This window comes from Scardinius erythrophthalmus, assembly GCF_964197995.2.
Source record: "Scardinius erythrophthalmus genome assembly, chromosome: 20".
Taxonomy (NCBI): domain Eukaryota; kingdom Metazoa; phylum Chordata; class Actinopteri; order Cypriniformes; family Leuciscidae; genus Scardinius; species Scardinius erythrophthalmus.
In genome coordinates this window covers 16,122,869-16,145,614 of record NC_138240.1, presented here as the reverse complement: position 1 = coordinate 16,145,614, position 22,746 = coordinate 16,122,869, and positions in this window count along the sequence as shown.

The window sequence follows — 22,746 nt, the reverse complement described above, 5'->3', positions numbered from 1 at the left end:
CATCACCTTCTCAAATTACATCCTGTAATGGAAATAACTGTTAAGAAATATATTTGTATATATATTTTTTTATTATTATTACATTTTCTGGAATAAAATGGCTGACTTGTTTGTCTTGCTAAGGCTAAATTTATACTTAGAATTTTATTGATCCTACATCCCACAATATTTTCACACTTACTACATAATTTGACAAGAAGTACACTAATAAAAAAATAAAAAAAATAAGGGAAAAATTGTTTGGTGTGGTGGAAATGATGCCACAACTGAGGATCAGTAAAAAAAAACAACAACAACAACAACAACAACAACAAAACGCTAATTGTCACACAATAATTATTAATTTATACATAATTTAAACATAATTTATATTTTAAGGTTACAAGTCTGTGTCTGGGACAAGGGTTAAAGATAAGATCCATACACACAAAGCATTTGAAAAATAATAAAAAATCAATAATAAAGTCAGGTTTCCAAGACAATGTAAATGTGACCTTCATATACCAAAAAGAAAAAGCTTGAAAAGGGACACAGAAGGACATAAAACACTAAAGTTGAAGAAAAACCTCTAAATAGTCTTAGTTTGGCAGTGAAAGATCTTGGCCAGTCACCAATTGGTCAATGCTTGATTGATCTAGGTGGTAAAGTGATTACAAGGTTTATCCCATGGGATTTCATGTAGTGAGTATACTGTACATGAATTTTTTTTTATAATGCAATGTCTGCCAAAAATGGTTGGGCGGATTCTTTTCTGATTTAATGTTAGTGTTGGACGGATGATCATGTCTCTCCAACACTGACATATTTATTGCATATGAGATTAGCTTCATCAAGGGAGATATCTGATATTTTATGAATGAGATAATGAAGGACACTTTCGTTGAACTCCCCTGCAGCATGTGTGGTTATATCCATCAGTCTGTAAATCGTTGAGTTTACATAACACACATTTTCGAGAGCCCTGCCTGCAACAGACAAACTGCAAAGAAGTACCTAATGAGGAATGCAAACATGTGTGCCACTAACCTAGATTTATTGTTTTGTTTTTTTCCATGATATATTTCGTCTTCCATTCTCTGTCTCTCTCTCTCTAAGGATCTTGTTCCGGCTGCAGCTCTGTTCTTTGATGTGTTTGGCTGGGGACAGACTGTGAGTGTATGTGTGTGTGTATGTGTGTGTATGTGTGCGTTAGAGAGATAATTATGGCGGTCATGTTAAGTAGGTCTGGAGCACAGTACAGCTGAAGTAGGTCACAACTAAAGTCTGACAGCTCGCTTAAGAGTCATCATCTACATCCATCGAAGAGAAGAGAAGAGAAGAGAAGAGAAGAGAAGAGAAGAGAAGAGAAGAGAAGAGAAGAGAAGAGAAGAGAAGAGAAGAGAAGAGAAGAGAAGAGAAGAGAAGAGAAGAGAAGAGAAGAGAAGGATTAGAAGATTAAGATTGGAAGGAAAGACTTGATGGATTTTGCTATGATAAGAAAGGTTATAATTAGTTACAGAAAGGATTTATTCCAACAAAAGTGATAAAAGAAAAGAAAAAAGAGAAAAGTCTGTCTCCTCCAGATATTTACACACTTGCATGCAGATTATCTTATAGGTATCAGTATCAAATACAATATGCCAGGATCTGTTTACCAGTGTGGAAATCAAAACACTGGGCAAATTGCTCCTGTGGGGAAAAAGGAATATTTGCATAATTCCCAAATCTATGTTCAAGTGATTAAACTGTATTAGGGATGTTAAACTGTATTAAGGACAGCAGGATCCCCCATAGAGACCATTTTATTTTTAGCCATACTGTAAGCTGCAATAGAAGAAGTTTGAGATGTCCATTATAACTCTACCTTGCTCTTATTACAGACACTTAACGCTGTGGAAAGTAACAATTAAAAGCTCAGAATGGATTTGTCCAATATTGTCCAACTTAATGGATTGTGTTCATTTGCAAGATAATCAGAGACTTTTAAAACTTCCTAGATATACTGAACCCCCCATTTCCCCAAATAACATTGTGGACCTTTTGACTATATGGGAATTATGTCTGTTTACCCAGCCATTGTGTATGATGTTCAGTTGATGTTTTAAGCATTCACTGTTAGAATAACTTCATTGTCAAGAGAAGGTAACTTATAGGGGTGGGGCCAGGAGCAAGAGGCGTGACCAGGAACCGGTAGGGCTGTGTAGGGGCGGGGCCAGGTGCATGTAGGGGCGGAGCTTGGTCTTCTCTGGTTTGCTTTGTACTTAATTGTATGTTTACATTTGTATACACTTTCAGTAACTTATTTATGCTACTGTAGATATTTATGGTCACTTTAGATTATTTCAACCTACATTTGATGTTTTTAGCATATCATTTTTATTTTATAAAAAAAAAAAAAAAAACTGGCCCAACAACCAAGGTTGAGGTACTAAATCACCAGCAGGTTCAATTGAGTAGAGAGACTTGAAGTTATTTGACTCTGAACTACATTCATATTTTATAAGCACCAAGGAAAGACCTACTCTACAGTGTGTGAGTGTACGTGATGAAATAAAATGTGTTGCAGTACTATGAAATGTTTTTTTTTATATTTCCCCAATTTGGGGGATTACCGTAACATGAAATTTTGAGAAAATGTTCCTGCCACTCAAATAACATCTTGAGGGGAAAAATCTGAGAAATTCTTCAGATGATGTTGGCAGATAAATATAGTTAATGGTTTCTTTTCTGCAGTTTTCAATGAAGTGCAAATTCTGGCCTCGGATTGCCACTTTTTGAATATGAGGTTTGTAAAACCTCACCATGTTGATTTACAGCTACCACTATGTTCAATGATATGAAGTGGCTTTTGAATAAATGTTCTGGGAGCAAACAGATAATGTAGTCCACCTCCACTGCAGCACACTTCCCCTCTATCTGACCTGGGATCAGAGGCCTCACTCACACAGACTTTTATGCTAATTCCATTTGTTAAAGGTCACAGCCTCCTACCACACACAACTTTGAAATGACAGAAATTACCATTCCTCTGAGTTCACACACGCTCAGATTTATGGAGATTCATAGGCAGACTGAAGTGACGGAGTACTGTGACATTAAAAGTGACGCATATGATTGGGTTTATTGCTACTGGTACCATTTGAGCTCACAGCTGGTGTGCGTCCATATGCACACTATAAATCGAATCCACTCAGGCCACATTTTTACAGCTGTGCTTCTGTGGTTTTCTTCAGCGTGGGGGTAACTGAATTTGGCTCATTAGATCAATGTGTAACTCATCACTCCCCATATAAATGTTTCTCTGTCTTTAATTCGTTCTGTTAGATTCTGTTTATATCTACCCACACAATAAGTGTCAAATTCAAAAATATCAGGTATAAATTATATATAATAGTTTTGAGATCAAGGGTTATATAAATAATATAGTGACCTTAGAGAACTTAGTGTATCTGGCTACATCCAAATCATGGAGAGAACATCCAGAAATTGAAAATATACTCTGAACTTTAAAAATATGAATAAATGAATGTGCCTTTTTATGTTCCTATTCCTCTCTGCAGTGAAGTGAATAGGGAAGTGTTCTGCAGAGAAAGTTCTGCAAGTGAATGTGTAGATCCAGATTTTGGTTGAGAATCAGCAAAATAATGTGTAATGGAAATTAAACTGGTCAAATCCTGAATGTTAGCTGAAAGCATAATCAAATTCTCCAAAATTAGGTTGTATGAACCTGCTAATGTGTAATTCATTTAAGCAGATAAATCTTTTTGATATGATTTTGGGTGCTGAAACCAGCCATACGTCTTCTTGTGTCCATCTGCACTCTTAGTTGCAGTATGTTGGTTGATATAAACATGCACTAGATGGTCTCTACCTTTTGTAATGTGTCTCAGATCTGTGTCAATTTATAAACAAAATGTGCAAGATGCCGAAATCATAGAGATGGGTCGTATGTTTCTGTATGGATATATATTGTGTTGCTTATTTTGTGGAAACCATGATATTTTTTTTTTTCAGGATTCTTTGATGAACAGAAAGTTCATCAGCATTTATTCAAAATAGAAATCTGCTTTTTATTGTCACTTTTGATCAATTCAATGCATCCTTGCTGAATTCTTTCAAAACAAATCTTACTGACCCCAAACTCCTTTTCTGTATGAGGCAAGTTGTACATGTCATATGATTTTGCCATCTTGCACAAATACTGTGCTGGTCTAGCTGTTTTGTTTTTTTTATGTAAACGGGCCCCTTATTCTCCTCTAATCTATCAGAACAATTTCAAAATTATCACATTTTCAAAAATTTTTAAATAAGCAATGTTGGAAAACTCTGATTCTGAAACTCATATTCTGAAGCACAGAGACGTGCTGATAGCTGCCATAGTTTCTCTTGTGTAATTTGTGCAGAGCAATTCAACCATTACAGGAAAACAGATTCAGTGATGCCAGTTTCCATCAACAATTATTAAATATTTAAGAGCTACCCAATCAGAGAGAGTGTGTGAAAGAGAGCGAGATGAGGCACTGTGAGTGTGTAGAAAAAAAAAAAAAAAAGAGACAACAGAGTAATCATAGTCATTCATTAGATCAGGGTCAGGAAAACTTTGTCTTTGTCTGTGTGTTAGATCCATGTAATGTTTCAGGTCAGGGATTTGAGTCCAGACATTTCTCCGGTTTCCTGAAGCGCTGAATGAAGGCGCACAACTGATCTGTGATCAGATTAATGAATCTAATAAATGAATAAATGAACATCGGATGAATGTGGCACCATTCATTCTCCATATCATTGTTTCCATGTCTGTAATGTTCTTAGGCGGTAATGCGATGCTGTCTGAAACCTGTTCACATGAACAGCTAGGCTCTTTATTCCAGCCCCCCCCCCCCATCAGGGTAATACAGACGTCAACTGAGCAAGACCCTCAGGTTATTGTATATTGAGAGGGAGAGAGAGAGAAAGACAGAGAGAGATATAAGGACAGGATGAAACTCAATCTGTCAAAACTCAGTAACTGGCACAGTGCCCTGCAGTTATATGAGTCCGTTCTGTTAGCTGTGCAATAACTAGACTGCAAGCAGAGCTCAGACCGCAGGCGGCTATAGATCAGGTCCAGTGGTGCTTTTCAAGAGTGGGGAAGCACAGTTCATTGATCTGTATTTTTATATTTTTGTATCTGCAATGTCGCTCCAAAAATTGCTTCTCTAAGCATTTCCTTCTTCAGCGTGTCCCGTCTCTAGCCTTTATTAACGTCCTGTTTACAGACTTACAGATTTTGTGTGCAAGTCTGGAACAGAGATCGGCCGAAAAGAAAAGAAAAAAACGGAAAGGGCCAGTTCTGATTGATGCTCGGTCAACCGGTATATCTACTACTGGCGACCCTTCACCTGAAGCTCTAACAAGGAGTGCAAGCTCTCGTGTGAGGGGAATAGTTTAGAAGAGAGTGGAAGAAGAGCACATGTACAGGAGCTACAGTTAATGGCAATTGGTTGGGGTATTTTTTAATAAAGTAGTTTAAACTATACACACCTTTTCACTGCGTTATTATTGTACTCTAGCCAGGTGGATGCAGTCGTCGCTGATCTTTTCATTTTTGCCGCACCTCTCACGACTGGTGTGAGCAAGCTTGTGTCTTTTGCTTTGTAAAAATGTGATGTGATCTTAGAGACCACATCAAATGAAGAAATTATCAACTAGTTCCGATCAGTAGCCAATTATTGGGAGCATTTATAGAATCTATACCTTTGAAAAGTTTTTTTTCATATCCATATTTGACCTCAAAACATCCAAGCTCCCACGCATTGTTGATGAAACTAGCTGGGTTGCTAGGTTGAGCTGCAGGTGATGTTCTTTCATCCATGCCGAGATGTCCGTCAGGCAGTCTGAGATCTGTTCAGCTACCGTTGGATTATCTGGTTGAAATGAAAAGTAGAGTTGTGTGTCATCAGTATAGAAATGGTAAGACAAACCATGTGTCTGTATAATAGGTCCCAGCGATACATGGAGAGGTCCAAGAACTGATCCCTGAGGAACCACCTGTTGATGTGCTTCAATTTTCGTTCCAAGATCTTTAGTAAAGTTCACAGATAATTACAAAGAAATAGCAAGTAACACTTTGAATTAAATAAAAAATGTTATATATAACACGGCTGTAAAAAAAAGAAAAATGTACTGTTTTATTTACAACATTGGAAAATCATTTTTTACATTCGAGAGATGTCGGGTCAAAATGCTGTGATTGAAAGACCTATGTCCAATACTAAGTGAAGAACGCATCTGGCAGGACCCAAAATGACGTGTTTAGAGCCTCTTGTTCAATAATGATTGATGTTTTCTCCATTAAAATCAATGATACAGGTATCTGCCATAGACAAGGCTCCTCCTCCCAAGGAAAACATTCAAGGTTAGCTTAAAAAGGTGCAATGACTGATGGGTGACCAGAGGCTGTTTTGTTTGAATGGAAGTCAGTTGAGGAGATACGCTCAATACGCTGAATAAACTGCTCATCACTTAAAATGACAGCCTGGCTTCAAGATATTTTTATTGTGGAGGAGCTATATTTGGAGTTTACTATTAAAAAAAGGGTCTTTTTTATAAAAGGAGGTCATTTTATGACAGACAATCATTCATTTAGGCACTACCCTATAATTTCTATGGTTACTGACTGTCATACAACTCTGTAAGCATTTCAACGACATAATAGAAATTACAAAGTGCACATGATCCAGATTGAGAGCTGTTGGCCACTATGCTTTTGTAATTGGAATCAGCACATGGGCCTTGTTTTTATTCCATGCTGTTCATTAACCAATGGGGTGATTTTGAGACCTCTACAGAAGATGAGACCTGATGGATATCCTCCTGATGCCTTAATTTTGTCTTGTTCTTGTGAGAAGGTTTTCATTGAAAGGAAACATGGGTTTAATGCAGTGACTGAGGAGAATGTGATGAGAACAATCAGTCTGGATGACTGCTGTGACTCTCAGCAGCTGTACGATTATTTGATGGATTGAGACACTGAGGCATCAATGTCAGAATGGAAAGACATAATCTGTCAGCGTTAATCATATAAATAATTGATCATTCTGGTGAAGACACTGAGTGATCCAAGGGCTCTCCCCTAAAGAGGGGAGATAAGATGATTTAAAGTGGATGGAAAATGGAAAAACAAGGTTTAAAGTGACACTGACAGTCAGGCACGTGCACAGGTAGGGCTCAACCTGTGCAGAGCACATGCCCTTTTTGCCCTCACACTCCGAAGTGCCCTTTTTTGGTGGTGTTTTTTTTTTTTTTTTTTAAATCAATGCTATTGCTCATCCTATACGTCTGTCTGTCTGTTTTACAAATATTTAACCAATGAAAGTTCTTAAACCGAGCTTGTGTAAATCTTATTCGATCCTCAAGCTGTCAGTAAGCTGATAACTCCGCCTCCTCCTGAATCAACTGAAGTTCCACAAGCAGCCGCACAGTAGACAGCAGCTGAACGAAGTTTTGCGAAGGGTAAATAAATATCTTGTTGTTTGAATAAGTACTACTAAACACTATGTCTATAAAGGCTCATATTTTATTTATTTTATGACTCACTGACTGAGACATGTGGGACGTCGCCTGAGAGAGAGGTCTAGGCTAGCATTTGCCATCTAGTCATAGCCAATACATAGCCTAACGCAAATAACTTAAATATCCTGTGCATACAGTAGTATTTCATCTTTTATAAAATGCGATTTTGGCCAAATGTATTTTACAACAGGAAAAACAAACTAGTTTGTAACCTGTTGATGAAAATGTAATGTGATACCGCCTGCGCCGTTTTAATGACGGACAAAAAATGCACATTTGCACACATTAGCTGATCAAAAACTATATATTGATAAGTAATACAACAACATATAATTTGTTTTTAACATCGGAAAATCATAACAGGTGCGCCCCCGCGCTGTTTCGTACTGGAACTTACACAAAGCGATCCTCATCACCTAGGTAACATATTTCTAAGAAATTTCTTCTTTGATTTATGATTGCTGATACACTTAATTTATTAACATTTAGGCTAATCATGTTATGGTAATAATATTCAATTATGGTTAATTCAAGGCTGTTAATATGCATGTATTCGCTATCTAGCTAATTTTTTATCTATTCTATACTCTCCGCTCATCCTCACATGTATAAAATGTAGTAAAACATGGTTTTACTACAGTAATGTTGTAGTAGTAACTAAAAAAAAAAAAAAAAAAAAAAAAAAAACATTACAGAAGATCACTGAAATTCATGATGTAATTATTCCAAGGCTTCATTTATTTGATCCAAAATACAGCAAAAACAGTAATATTGTGAAATATTTTTAGTGAATAAGAGACCTTCAAGAGACCAACATCCCTTGTCCTCCACAGCACAGTATCAAATTTTTGCCAGGTAGGCAGATACATGTTGGATATAGTAAAGGTATGGCTATAGTTTCTTATAATCTGGAATTGATTTGGACATAATTACTCAAATTATATTTCAAAATAGTTTGTCAAAAATACTTGACTCATTGCTCTACCTTCCCCTCTTCTCAATGTCATACATAATCATGGTAACCAAATAATACAAATTAGCTTATAAAACCAAACAGAATAGCTAAAAAAGAGAATATGAAGAGTTCAGATGCAAAAGCCTCTAAGTGCCATCTGAAAATTTCTTCTAGAATGATCATTTTTTATCAAGCTCATATATTTAAGTTCAGTAATTTCACTTAAATGGCAATGAAAATTAGCTATTAATTGTCATTTAAGTGAAATTACTGAACTTAAATATATGAGCTTGATAAAAATTATCATTCTAAGAAATTTTCAGATGGCACTTAGAGGCTTTTGCATCTGAATCTCTCTCTCTCTCTCTCTCTCTCTCTCTCTCTCTCTCTCTCTCTCTCTCTCTCTCTCTATATATATATATATATATATTATATATATATATTTATATATTTCTCTGCAAAGTTCATAAAAAAGTGCATAAAGTTCAATAAAAAAAACAGAATTTTTTAGCTATTCTGTTTGGTTTTGTAAGCTAATTTGTATTATTTGGTTAACATGTTTATGTATGAGTCAAGTATTTTTGACATATATTTCTATAAATGCAATTTAAAAAAGAGGGAGTACACAAGAGCAACAGAAAGTTGCTGTTGTATTTAGGTTAAGAGGCCCTTAAAAACCTGTTCATCTATATTATCTATATTATTATTATGGTTGTTATTAATCGTGAATAAATCTAAAGCTTTTGAGACTATTATTTTGTGTTATTGAATTTGTCATGAAGACGTGACCATTTCTTCCTTTTATGTAGGCTTACTAAATAATTTTGATATAAAAAAAGGGAGGGGGGTGCCCTTTTTCAGTTTCAGCACATGCCCCTCAAAAGGTCTGTGCACGGCCCTGCTGACAGTTAAGCATCCTCCTCTTAAACATGGACTGAGTTGCACAAGAATAATCTAACATCAATTTGGTCATATTTTGTTATGTGTTTTTGTCATTTTGTTTTAGTCAACTATAATAACCCCACTTAAAGGGGCCTTATGCCCTTTCACAAAGTCATGATTTTGTTTTTGCTGTGTACTAGAATAGGTTTTCATGCTTGACAGTTTAAAAAAACACATTATTTTTCAATATATTTTAGATTATTGCCCTGTGAATCAGTCCTAGAGCTCCTCCTGTCTGATTTTAGGGACAAATCGGCTCCATCGGAGACATCCAATAGATTTCCTAGGCGTGCTGAAAGAACACCACAGACACAGTGTAATCACCATGGGAAAATCTCAGAATAAAACTGGGAGTTGTGAAAAATATAATACTTCTGTTTTGTCAGATGAGAAGTTTATCTATGTATCGTCTTTTTACTCTTTTAATTAATTTTATAACTGTATCATATATCTCTTTTAATTTCTTTTATAACTGTTTTAATTTTCCTTGCTTTTATTTTGTGATTATTTTAATTATTTTCTGTAAAGCACTTTGAATTGCCATAATGTATGAAATGTTCTTTATAAATAAACTTGCCTTGCCTTACCTATTGCATGAGCTCTCTTCCCAGTCTGTCTCAAACACATTGTGTAGTTCCCGCTTCGCTGAAGCCCCTCCTCCGGAGCCTTTGGTTGGCTGGCCCAGTAAGTTGTGATTGGCGAACCGCTTCAAGCGTGTTCCGGAAATGCCACGCCCCTTACCATAACCGCGAGTTTCATCTGCTCAGGTGTAAATATTAACGATGCCGTTAATTTTGCCATGCCAGTTCGAGCCTGATTTAGACCCTGAGGATGTTTATGAACAAGAGGATAGTGCAGAACCTTTGCAAGCACGGATTTTACAGGACATTAGAGTGGTATATTCCTAAAGACCGGTGAACAGTCTTACAAAAGTGAGAGCTTAGAAAAGCAAGAGCCCTGTAGCTAAACACTTCATCAACACTGTAATGTTAGCTAGCAGGCTAGGAGAGCCACAAATAATACAACTACTTACAGGTTGTGATCCAGTGCAGATACCCTTGTACCTAGAGTGCATATTTGTCTCTCAAAGGTACATATTGGTACCAAAAGTGTACATACAGTGGTGTGAAAAAGTGTTTGCCCCCTTGGTAAATATGATCAAATATGGCTGTAAAAAATAAATCTGCATTTTTAATGTGAAAAATTTTGAAAAAATCTAACCTTTCATTGAAGTAAAATAATTGAAAGTGGGGGGAAAATCACATTATGAAATAAATGTTTTTCTTCAAAACACGTTGGGAGCAATTGTTTGCCTCCTTTTATTAAATACTTTTTGCAACCTCTTTTTTCCAAGATAACAGCTCTGAGTTTTCTCCTATAATGCCTGATGAGTTTGGAGAACACCTGACAAGAGATCAGAGACCATTCCTCCATACAGAATCTCTCCATCCTGTTCTCCGTTATAAGATTTCTAGCACAGGCTGTCAGGTTTAGATTTTTTATCTGTTGGTATTTGATCGAATCCGTGATGCCATGTATCTGAAGTGAACAAGATGTCCAGGACCTCTGGCAGAAAATTAGGCCCAGAGCATTAAATATACAGCAGAGGATTTCATTTTACACATGGGGTGCACCAAACCCATCTTAAGTGTTTGCTGCCAAAAAAGCTAATGTTTTTGTTTCATCTGGCCATAGAAGTTCCAGTAGTGTCAGTTACTTTTCAAATGTTCTATGGTCAGATGAAACAAAAACATTAGATTTTTTGGCAGCAAACACTTAAGATGGGTTTGGTGCACACAGGGATAAAAAAGTACCCCATGCGTAAAATGAAATACTCTGCTGTATCTTTAATGCTCTGGGCCTAATTTTCTGCCAGAGGTCCTGGACATCTTGTTCACTTCAGATACATGGCATCACGGATTCGATCAAATACCAACAGATAAAAAATCTAAACCTGACAGCCTGTGCTAGAAACCTTATAACGGAGAACAGGATGGAGAGATTCTGTATGGAGGAATGGTCTCTGATCTCTTGTCAGGTGTTCTCCAAACTCATCAGGCATTATAGGAGAAAACTCAGAGCTGTTATCTTGGAAAAAAAGAGGTTGCAAAAAGTATTTAATAAAAGGGGGCAAACAATTGTTCCCAACGTGTTTGGGAGAAAAACATTTATTTCACAATGTGTTTTTCCCCCCACTTTCAATTATTTTACTTCCAGAGGTGGACAGTAACAAAGTACATTTACTTGAGTACTGTACTTAAGTACACCTTTTGAGTATCTGTACTTTACTTGAGTATTATTTTTTCTGAAAACTTTTTACTTTAATTTCACTACATTTGAAAGACAAATATCTTACTTTTTACTCCACTACAATTTTGTCAAGGTCCTTGAGTAGAAAGTAACATCAGTCAGTGGATGATTTTGGTTGCAGGGGTTGCATTTTGGTTGAAAATGAAAGTCGGTGGACGTCAGAACCCGACAGATTTTGGTTTCTGACATCAACCCCCGATTTTCATTTTCAACCACAATACAACGTCTGTCAATGTTGGAGATCAATGTCAATCTGACATTGGATTCTGACATAAACCTGATTTTCATTTTCAACGTTGGGTTTGGTTTTCTAAATGCGAATTTTGTCACTTTTTTGGAGCACACTTGCTTATAGATAACAGTAAGGCAAACATATTCATACTAAAAGCCAATAAACTTTAAATAGGGCAATATTTGAGGGAACAGCCATATGGGTGTCTGAAACCATTGTGGACGTTATTGAGGGATTTATTCAATCTCACATTCAATCCCACGACTGGAACTGTGTTCTAGAAATAAATGTGATATTGATATAAGTGCAGGCATAGATTCAGAGGCATAAGGTACTGTAAGTATTACACACAACAATAATAAAACAATGCATTGACATTTACTTTTTACTTTTGATACTTAAGTACTTTTAAAAACGAGTACTTCTCTACTTTTACTTAAGTAAAAATAGGTATTTACAACTTTTACTTGTAACGGAGTAATATTTGACCAGTAGTATCTGTACTTTCACTCAAGTAAGGAAGTTGTGTAGGCTACTTCGTCCACCTCTGTTTACTTCAATGAAAGGTTAGATTTTTGCACACTTTTTAAATAAAATATCAAAAGGATTAAAAATGCAGATTTGATAATATTTACCAAGGGGGCAAACACTTTTTCACACCACTGTATTATTGTCACGATTATGTTCTGTTTAGTTATTCCTGTCGTGTCTGTATGAGTTCTCATTAGTTTCTATGTTTACTGATTAGTTACTCTTTGTCAGCCTGTTCCTGTTTCCCTCATTTGCTCCTCCCACCATTGGCTCCACCATGGTGTTTGTCTCCAACTCCTCCTGGTCGTCCCTGTCCAACACCAGCTCCACGCCCACCTCCAAAGCCCCCTCCTCTGTTGGACATTATACGTTGCGAGGACGCGTCCCAGTGACAACTTTTGTACCTTTTTCTGAGAGTGTTAGAGATGCGCGGATGGGCTATTATTTCATCCGCAACCGCATCACAAAACTCATCATCCGTCCGCCATCCATCCGCACCAACGTTTTTGACCAATTTTCAAAACCGCACCCGCCCGCCATCCGCTGATTGCTGTATACATAATATTTTTCATTTGATTGGTTCAACCGCCCGCCACCCGCCCGAATTGAATTAAAATATTATTTTTCGTCATGTCATCCGCCCGATCCGCGGTTTATCCGCGGAGTCCGCGGCTGTAACCGCCAAGCGCGCATCTCTAGTTCCAAGGGAAAACAAGATCTTTTTTTTCTTACTTCATTGGCAGATATTTTTCTTGTTATAAGCAGAAACCTTTTGAAAAAATAAATAAATAAATAAATAAATATATTTAGAAAACAAAAAATGTTTTTTTTTTCTCAAGTAAATTTAGATATTTGTACTGGAAAACAGGACAAAAATACTAAGTAAGAAATTAATTTTCGTAAGTGTATTTAAGTTTCTACAAACATGAATATGACACCTAAATATTGGGTCACGTAAATAACTACTGTAAAAAAACAAACAAACGTTAAATTATATCTGTGCATATCCATGTAATTAGAGAAAGAGACAAGCTACTGAATACACATCTTTTAATTTATTTGGATTATAATGATTAAAGCAGGAATATTCCAATCGCATATTTTTCATAATAAAGGCTTAACTAGAAAATGGACCTTAAATGGAAAATAATGTGTATGTAGATGTGGCCATTGTTGCTCTTCACTGCTCCATTACTGACCTGTGTCCATGATTTCCACTGATGGAGCAATGCTGGAATTCTGGGATACGGTGCACCTGGTGCCAATTGTGCCGCATACATGCTGCCATAAATTCTTGTCACCAGCACCTGGGAATATGAACCCAATTTCGAAGCCAGAGGTAGCAGCTAAATCATCACGCCACAACCAAAATGATCGCCATCAGGTCTCATGTCTGGAATAAATGGTCTGTTCCCTCGTTCCCTTTTCCCCTTGAAGACCCAATGTGTCTTTTATCACAACCTTTACTTCCTGGGAAACACTCTTTATCTTTAGTTCATCCTGGGGAATAAAAGAGGAGGAGTCCTGTTAATGTATTCCTAATCGGATAAGTACATTTCACAGTGATGTCTTTTGATCTTCATTCCTTCTTAGTATGTACAGCATACTCTATCACTGAGTTATGCAACAGAGGAATTGTGAAGGATCTTAATAAAAACGTTTTTTTTTTTTTTTTGCACTCCCAGTTGTATCAGGAGAGGTGCAGGAGAAGATGGCTAAAGAGAAGAAGAGGATTTGGGGAATTGGGGAAGGAGTAGGTGAAGATGAAGAGCTCTTTGAACTGGTGAAGACAGAGATTTATGTGAGATTATAAACAAGAGATTTGATTATTCAATATTATTCTAAAGTTATCTAAAAATAAATAAATAAATAAACTCTGGCCAATGAGAAAAGAATTTAATGAAGGAAAGTTAACTGTTTAATAGGAGGCAAATAGCTCTCCAAATGTTTTTTTTTTGGATCCCAGTGCAACAGTTCATTAGTGTGTAGGACAGCCTCTCTTAAAACTCATTTATACTGAACAAAAACAATAATTATAAAACAGAAGAATTCGGTTCTCATTTACTTTTCTACTCAGAAAGTAAAGTGTGTTTTCCCCCAGTGGTTTATTTCAGGCCTGACTGCTCCATTAAACTTGCTAGTTGTAGGAGATCACGGCTTATGTTGAATGACAATTATTTCACGTCAACTTCATTTTGCTGAACGACTGTCTAAGATTATTCTCATTCCACAATTCATAGAAGACCAAGAACATGGTGTGTCTCTGTACCATATGAATATCTTCAGTACAAAATCTGCTTTTTTAAAATAAAATGTTTTGTTCAGAAAGAGCACATATGCTGTCATTTCCTTTGAGAGATTACAGCAGTCATCACAAAAGACAAATCACTGAAGACATTTTTCAAACCTGAATTTCTTTTAATTCTTCAAAACCCATATACTTTATAGAATAAGGTTTTGAAAAACAGATATCTTTTAAAAGACTAAATATTCCTTTATCTTCCTTTAGATACAGAAAAGGTAAGGACATACTCTAATAGGATTTTCAGTCATGCTGGGCCTCAGATCAGGCAACACAATTAAAGTGAAGTCATTATTTTCTTAATTAAAAAGGAGAAATTCATCATTTCCTTAATTAATGTTCCCCCAAGCAGTATAAAAAAAATCTAAACCAAGAGAAGAGAAGAGAAGAGAAGAGAAGAGAAGAGAAGAGAAGAGAAGAGAAGAGAAGAGAAGAGAAGAGAAGAGAAGAGAAGAGAAGAGAAGAGAAGAGAAGAGAAGAGAAGAGAAGAGAAGAGAAGAGAAGAGAAGAAACATCATACAATGTTTTATATTCCCGCAATGATCCACTTCAATATTCTCATAATGTTCTCTGTAATGTAGAATGCCCACGTCTTTTACAGTAGAGCCTGCCTATCTGATGGTCCTCTTGTAGAGAGGGGGTTGCTTTGAAAAGTCGTGTGTCACCCACAGATCCATTTTCATCTGCAAAAACTGAAGAGTGTAAAAGGATTCTATCTCTTTAGGATGTGAGCTACAACATACACCACATATACAGCCAGAACTATAGCGACACAACGTGATGAATTAACCCTCCCACTGTAATTGCTTTCTGTAACTAATGCCAAGTGAGCAAAGTGGGATTCAACTGCACAGTTTCAGGCAACTGCATGCGCGAGACGTGCAGTTCAGCGCAAGCTCACTGCCTGCGCGCAGGAGAATGGTCCCATTATAATTAAAGGCTGCTTCCGGTGTAAATGGGGTGTTACAAAACGGCCATTGCATATTAAATCGATTACCATTGTAATTAAAAGTGCACACATATGAGGAGGGAAGTAAAAAGCTTTTCAAAAAGAATATCCGTGGTAATTCAAAAAAACATTCGCCAGGAACTGTCTCGCTCCTTATGAAATGCTTGAATAAAAAAATCAAAAAATGCATTTGTTACAAGGTCTTTTGACTATTATTATTATTGCTAGATAGGAGTTTTGAAAACCCACCACTTACTTGTGAAAGCAAGTAACTTTTTTAGTTTTCTGAGGTTGTTTCTTACAGAACAAGAGAAGATAACTCACCCAGAAATGGATTTGATGGTTTTCCTTAGTTATTGTAGTTCTTCACCTTCACATCTCATTCTCAGAATGATCAGTTTTCAACAGGAAAAGCTGAACTTCTGAAGCAGATGCCTAGTTACGAGATGTCTTGAAATTATAACATTTAGGCCTATATTGACTTCACAAAGGGACATAGAACAAATTCATCCATCAAAACACACACGTACACACGCACGCACACACACACACACACACACACACACCCACACACACAGTTGTGTTTTACATGTTTTATGGAGACTCTCCATAGACATAATGGTTTTTATACTGTACAAACTGTATATTCTATCCCCTTACACTAACCCTACCCCTAAACCTACCCATCACAGAAAACTTTTTGCATTTTTGTCAAAAAAACATCACTTAGTATGATTTACAAGCTGTTTTCATGGAGACCATAAAATGTCCCCACAAGGACAAGTATTTTGGATATTGGCCATCTTTGTGGGGTTTACCAGGCCACAAACATACACACACTCATCCCTCAGCTGTAGCCCTGGGAGTCGCTGTGATTGTAACCCCTGTCACTCTTCACCACACCGAATTAAAATACAAAAACAGGAGATATGAGTTATGGAATATTAATAACCCTCATTTCCAACACTCTGCTCTTTCAGATGCTAATTACAGATTAGCAACTGAACACAAGGCTCAGATATGACTCAGTGTAATATCACCCTGCCTGGCAGACGAGTATAAACTCACCTCTGCTGGATCTGTTCTGTGTTTAATCTATATTAGTATTATGAGCTTGATCTATTAGTCATTCTCATACATACTAATCCCTGATGGATTAGCATAGATAAATAATAATAATAATAATCATAATCATAATTATCATTTCTCCTGGTTTTTGATTGACAAAAAAAAAAAATTCACATAAAAATGATGGATGTGTATAAGCTAACACACCCATCTTGATGATTGCACCACACACACCTTGATAATTGCTGAAGATGATGATAATAATGTTTCTTATCTTTGTAGGAGCTGAACAGACGATAATTAGAGATGGGATGGTTGATACCAGTTTTCAAAGCATTATTTTATCACACACTGTACCGATGCTCGTATCAAAATGAAAATACCACGTGATTGATGACGTTTGAAGCTTCGAATGTCATGCAGTATCGGAAGGTCGAAACAGGTTGTTTGAAAAATAAAACTGGCGCTTCGTGACCCCATGATGCATAAAAAGGGAAATAATTATTGAGGAGGCATTATATTTAATGATTTAACACTATACTTCCCTATTACATAAGTAGTAAAAAAAAAAAACTGAACACCCACAATATTTTTTTCAACTATTCACGTCTATTACTAATTATGATCACATACGTGTATATTTTATATTATTGATCAAAATGGGAATCCATTGGACAGGCACACATGACACGAGTTGTGGTCTCATTGGCACAAATTGTTTTAGATGAGATTAGATCAGATGATAGAACGGTATTGATCCCATATTGATTCCACTCTTGTATGTCACGGACTTCCGAAGCTTTGTTTGGTCACATGCTTTTTGTGCTCTGTGGTGATTTGTTAGATATTGTGGAGAAAACAAGTCTGACCACCAGATGTCGCTAATGCGCATTGTGTTAAAAGCTTCGAGTAATGAACCGTTTTTCGGCACAATTTGATGAAAGCATCAAATGCTTCAGAAAGCCTCGGTTTCCCATCACTAATGATAATGGAGGTGATTGCAGTCCAGGGAAGCAGGAACATAGATGAATGTTGCACAGGAAAACGATACAGGTAAGTTGCGATTAGCAATACAAACAGTCCAAGTTGGCAAGGACAAGACCAAACAACCCCTAGCTCTGTCCCAGTTCAGGGGCTGCATCCTCCGAATGCTGATTGCGTCACAGCGGCGCGACGAAGGCTGTCCCAATTCGAAGGATCCTTCGAATGCGGCTTACCGTTATTGTTGCCAAGTCCGAGGTTGTCCCGCAGAATTAGGCTACTTTTAAGTTGTTGCCGTGGGTAACATTTTTTTTTCGCAGGTTGATTTCCACCCCCGTAACTACGATTTCGGAGCTCCAACACCCCCAAAACATCCATCAGATGCACATGGGAATTTGGCCGTCCCATGGAGAAAAACCGATGGGCTTTTTGGGCTTCTTTTGTTGCACATACCTGGCAACCCTGCCTACCGTTCTTTACCCGGGCCGCGAAGGATAGAACCAGAGAATTTCTAATTAGGCGAGAAGTTTCACTCTCAGTAAACTTCCGGCTTCTGAACTGGTTGCAGTTCCACTCTGATTCCATATGAGGGCGCTCACAGGACGAGTGCAGAATGAATGGAGGTCTATGGCGATATACCCATCAAAATCCACTTTTCTCAGGATATAATTTTTTGTCTAGTAATTTGAATGTTGTATTCAAAAGGAGATGCAAAGAAATTACACATTGCTGGGTGTTAGATTTTTTAGAGTCACTTATCTGCTTTAAAAAGTCTTTTAAAGTGTCAATGACGTCATACACAGCGTACGACCAGAGATACTGCTTTACGGCAATCCTTCAGTCACTTTGGTGCTTTCGCACTCTGCACTTTCTTTTCTCTCAAGGCATCCACAACACAGCTGGCACAGGTAAAATACACGTGCTAGAAGAGTTTTTGTTTTATTTGTTTTTGGTCCCGCTTCGGATGCCACGATGCCATCAAGCGGTCTCTCTGGTCGTAATCAGTCCTTCACTGACCAATCAGCGTTCATTAGCAGAATGCTAGCGTGTTATGGGCAACAACAACTCAACCTGTAAGAAATCAAAAGGACATAAGTACTCGTTCATTCAACTTTCGACCTATAACCCATGTTGAACTTGCAAAACCTATAATCAAATCTGAGATTTCTCAACGGCAATCGGGTGAAAGAGACAAATTTAGCCGTCTAGCCCCATAGACTCCCATTCATTCTGCACTCATGGGCGATCACCCCCAGTGGAACTCTGGTGGAACTACAGTCAAAATTCGGTACAATAGGACTTAATAGGGAGTGGGAAGGCTCTCCGTAGACGGGCTCTGGATAGAAAGACGAACCAGCCAAGAGAAAACGAGACCGAGAGGATGAGCTGATTGAGCTAATCAGGGAGGACATGAAGTTTCAGAGTGACAGAGGAGAGGAGATCACAGGAGAGCAGGGAGAGAATGGACAGATTGTTTTCTCTCCTTGACAGATTGGTAGAGAAATAAACTTTTGGTTATGTGAATTACAATTTGTAAATGAAACAAAAAATTATTTATGTCCATTGTTTATTTTTGTAATGCAAGTTATAAATTATGAAATTATTCTGTACATTTATTTTTGTCATGTCAATTAATTTGTACATGTTACAAAATAAATTGTTCTATTCATTTTTACTTACAGAACTTTCTCAACCATTTACAAGATAAGTCACGTTTCAGATATGAAAAACAAAATAAAAATTGAAATTAACAGTATACATAAAACAGATTGGAAGAGTTTTTGAGTTTGCGTTCTGGAGAACGTGAAATGTTCCTATTACAATCTGTGTCAGTGGTGAGAAATGCAGCCAATCACAGACATTTTTGTTGATCTCTTGAACGCAATGACCAATCAGAGGTGTTTAAAGAGCAACTTGCAGGTAAAAAAAAAATCTAAATGAATATATAACCGTGTATGAAAATACCATATGAAAAGATAATGCAGGATTTAAAATGTTTTAAAACGACATAATGACACCAATTTAGTAGATAAAGTGAGCGTTTCTTTGACTGCTCGTACAAGCCGCTTTTTTTTCAACATCGCGTCATTTTACGTCACACGAGGGAGACGTGTGCTGTGCTCTGCCGCCGCTCAGTAGTGATGGGCAATCCGGCTCTTTTTCGTGAGCCGGCTCGTTTGACTCGGCTCACTGAAAAGAGCCGGCTCTTTTTGACTCACAAACGGCTCTTTAAAAAATATGTTTTAACTCGCTGAAAGTCCACCACACAACTGTGCAACGTTAATGGGCAAAGTTATGACTGACTATTTTTCTTACCTTCTTTTTATTTTTTTTATGTGGATGTTACTGAGCTTGTAGAAGTTTAGCTCTTGCGTTCTTCTGAACATCTTGCGCTGCCATTGCCCGATGTCATTTCTGAGTCATATCAGACCATAATCTGTCTCTCTTTTAAATGCCTAGGCTATTTCACGAGTGGTAGGCTACGACTGGCTGTTGTATATGTTGTATAAATATAACTATTATCGAAACAAAATAACAAAATAACGCAGGCAGTCTCATCTAAGAGACGTTTAGGCCTCCTCCAATAGTAGACAGCTGGGCATAGCTTGCAGGTTTGCTTAGTGGCAAACTTTTTTCATTTGATTGGTTCAACTGCCACCCGCCCGAATTTAATTAAAAATATTATTTTTCATCACGTCATCCGCCCGATCCGCGGTTTATCCGCATCTCTAGTGTGTGTGTGTGTGTGTGTGTGTGTGTGTGTGTGTGTGTGTGCGAGCTCGGCCCTCCCTCATGCAGTTTAATTGGTTGACATCGCGTGTATGATTGACAGGAACAGAATGTGAGGCTGATCAGGGAGTCGAAACAAATGTGTGTGCGCCTTTAGGCCTATATAATTATGTTTTTGTTGGTTTTTGAATTAGTCAATTATTTTAAATACAATTAAAATCATTCATTATTTCATTATTAGCCTACATAATGATTTAATTTCTATAGGCTATATTTTTTTTAAATAGAGTCGGCTCTTCAGACATGCGAGCCGGCTCCCGTCGTTCACCTACAAGAGCCGGCTCTTAGATCCGGCTCATTCGCGAACGACCCATCACTACCGCTCAGTGCAGAATAGGCTGGTATTCAGTAAGAGCGGTCGTGAGTCAGTGTGTTTTCAGTAGTTTTTGTATTTCAATTTATCATCGTCATGGTAAATGTATGTGTTTGTGGAGCTTGCAAAAACTCCAGCCTGTCAGGACATCGAGTCCACCGGTTTCCTAACAGGAAAAAGGACGGTGCTATCTTTTGTGCCTGGGTGCGGGTTGTGCAGGTGAAGAGACGGGATTTCTCTTCCGCGTCGGCTTCGGAAAACGCGGTCGTGTGTAGCGTTCACTTCAGATCGGATGATTATCGTCCCGGCGATATGAAGGAGTTCAACATGGGATAGCGAAGTAAGAACCGGGTGAGACTCAGAGCTAGTGCGGTTCCTTCAGTGTACGCATCTTCGGGTTCTCCCGCTGGATGTAGGCGCGAGCACAACATCAACTGGCAAACGCAATGTAAGCGGAACGAAACTGAGCTAACAGTTACTCGTTATTGTGTTTGTGTGGACCGTTTATCAGTTTGGACCAGTGCAGCGCGAGCCTGATCAAGCAACACTAGCCTAACTGCGAGGTAAATAAAGAGTTCGCCACTGAAGTAATAACATCGCTGCGAGATCTAGTGAGAAATATTCACATTTCTCCGTTATTAACGAATCAAACAGCGCTGACGTGAAAACCAGGAATAAACATTGTGCAATGAATGAACGAACTATCCAGTGTCCACAGATCAGCAACATTCACCATGGCTTTACTGTAGTAACACTAACTGCAACCATGGAAGTTTGGCATTTTCCACTAAGGCCCAGTATGCATCCACCTCCCTGTAACACTGACTTTCCTCAGCTGTAAACATTGCCTCGCATTTCCCACACAAGCACCTATGGAACAAAAAATGTATCATGAATAAATATCTCTCTGTCTCTCCATGAGAAACTGCTAAGTTATATCACGTAACGTTAGTCTGGGCGGATATTAATGAGCATGACAAACGCCTGATCAAAGCTTAGTTTCTGTTATTGTAAGTTCCAATATGTTCTGTCTAACATTAATCCTGGCCTGTCCCTGCTCTCTTGGCAGCCTAGCAGGCTCATAATTGTATGGCTGTGGTCCGTAAACAATTTCCTCAGCGTCCGAAATGTCATTGCAATCCATATTTCCCTGTTGTGTGAATCGACCGCTCTCCCTCGTGCTACGTCACGACTCTCGCCCGTCACGCCCATTTTCAGATGCGGAAGTAAAATTTTCTCACAAAAACGACTCCAGAAGCCACTGTAGCATATTTATAATTTTTTTTTAAAGAAAATCTAGTTCCTACATTATTTTTCTATACATTGACTTGTTGGGTCTTCTAACCTGCAAGTTGCTCTTTAAGTTAGAATTTTTAGAGTTTTTATTCTGTGTGAGTTCTGAGTTCTGCTCGCTCTCGCGAAACCTCTCATTAACAAAGAAAGACACGATTGTAAGTGATTGTAAGTAAGCACTCTTTTGCGCTTTCAAGACAATATAGCTTTTATCTATTGAATAAAAGTATTGTTTTTTTATGCTGCTAAGTAGCCTGGATGCCAGCCGAACTTAGCCCCGCCCACAAAATTTTTAGGTCGGGAAGTTCGGTCTGGACTCGTTCCGTTGAGGAGCTATTATGCCCGAACAAAAATTGTTCGGACCAATCAAATTGGCAGGGGCGGGCTTTATACGATGATGGACAGATGAGCAACGGTAACGTAATCATCCACCTCATTAACGAGCGCTTGGGTTGAATTCAAATGACTGCCGCTGGAGAATTGAGATTTCACGAGTTCACGCTTACAAATAAGTCAGATAGAATAAATGCATATTTGGCGTGCTGTCCGA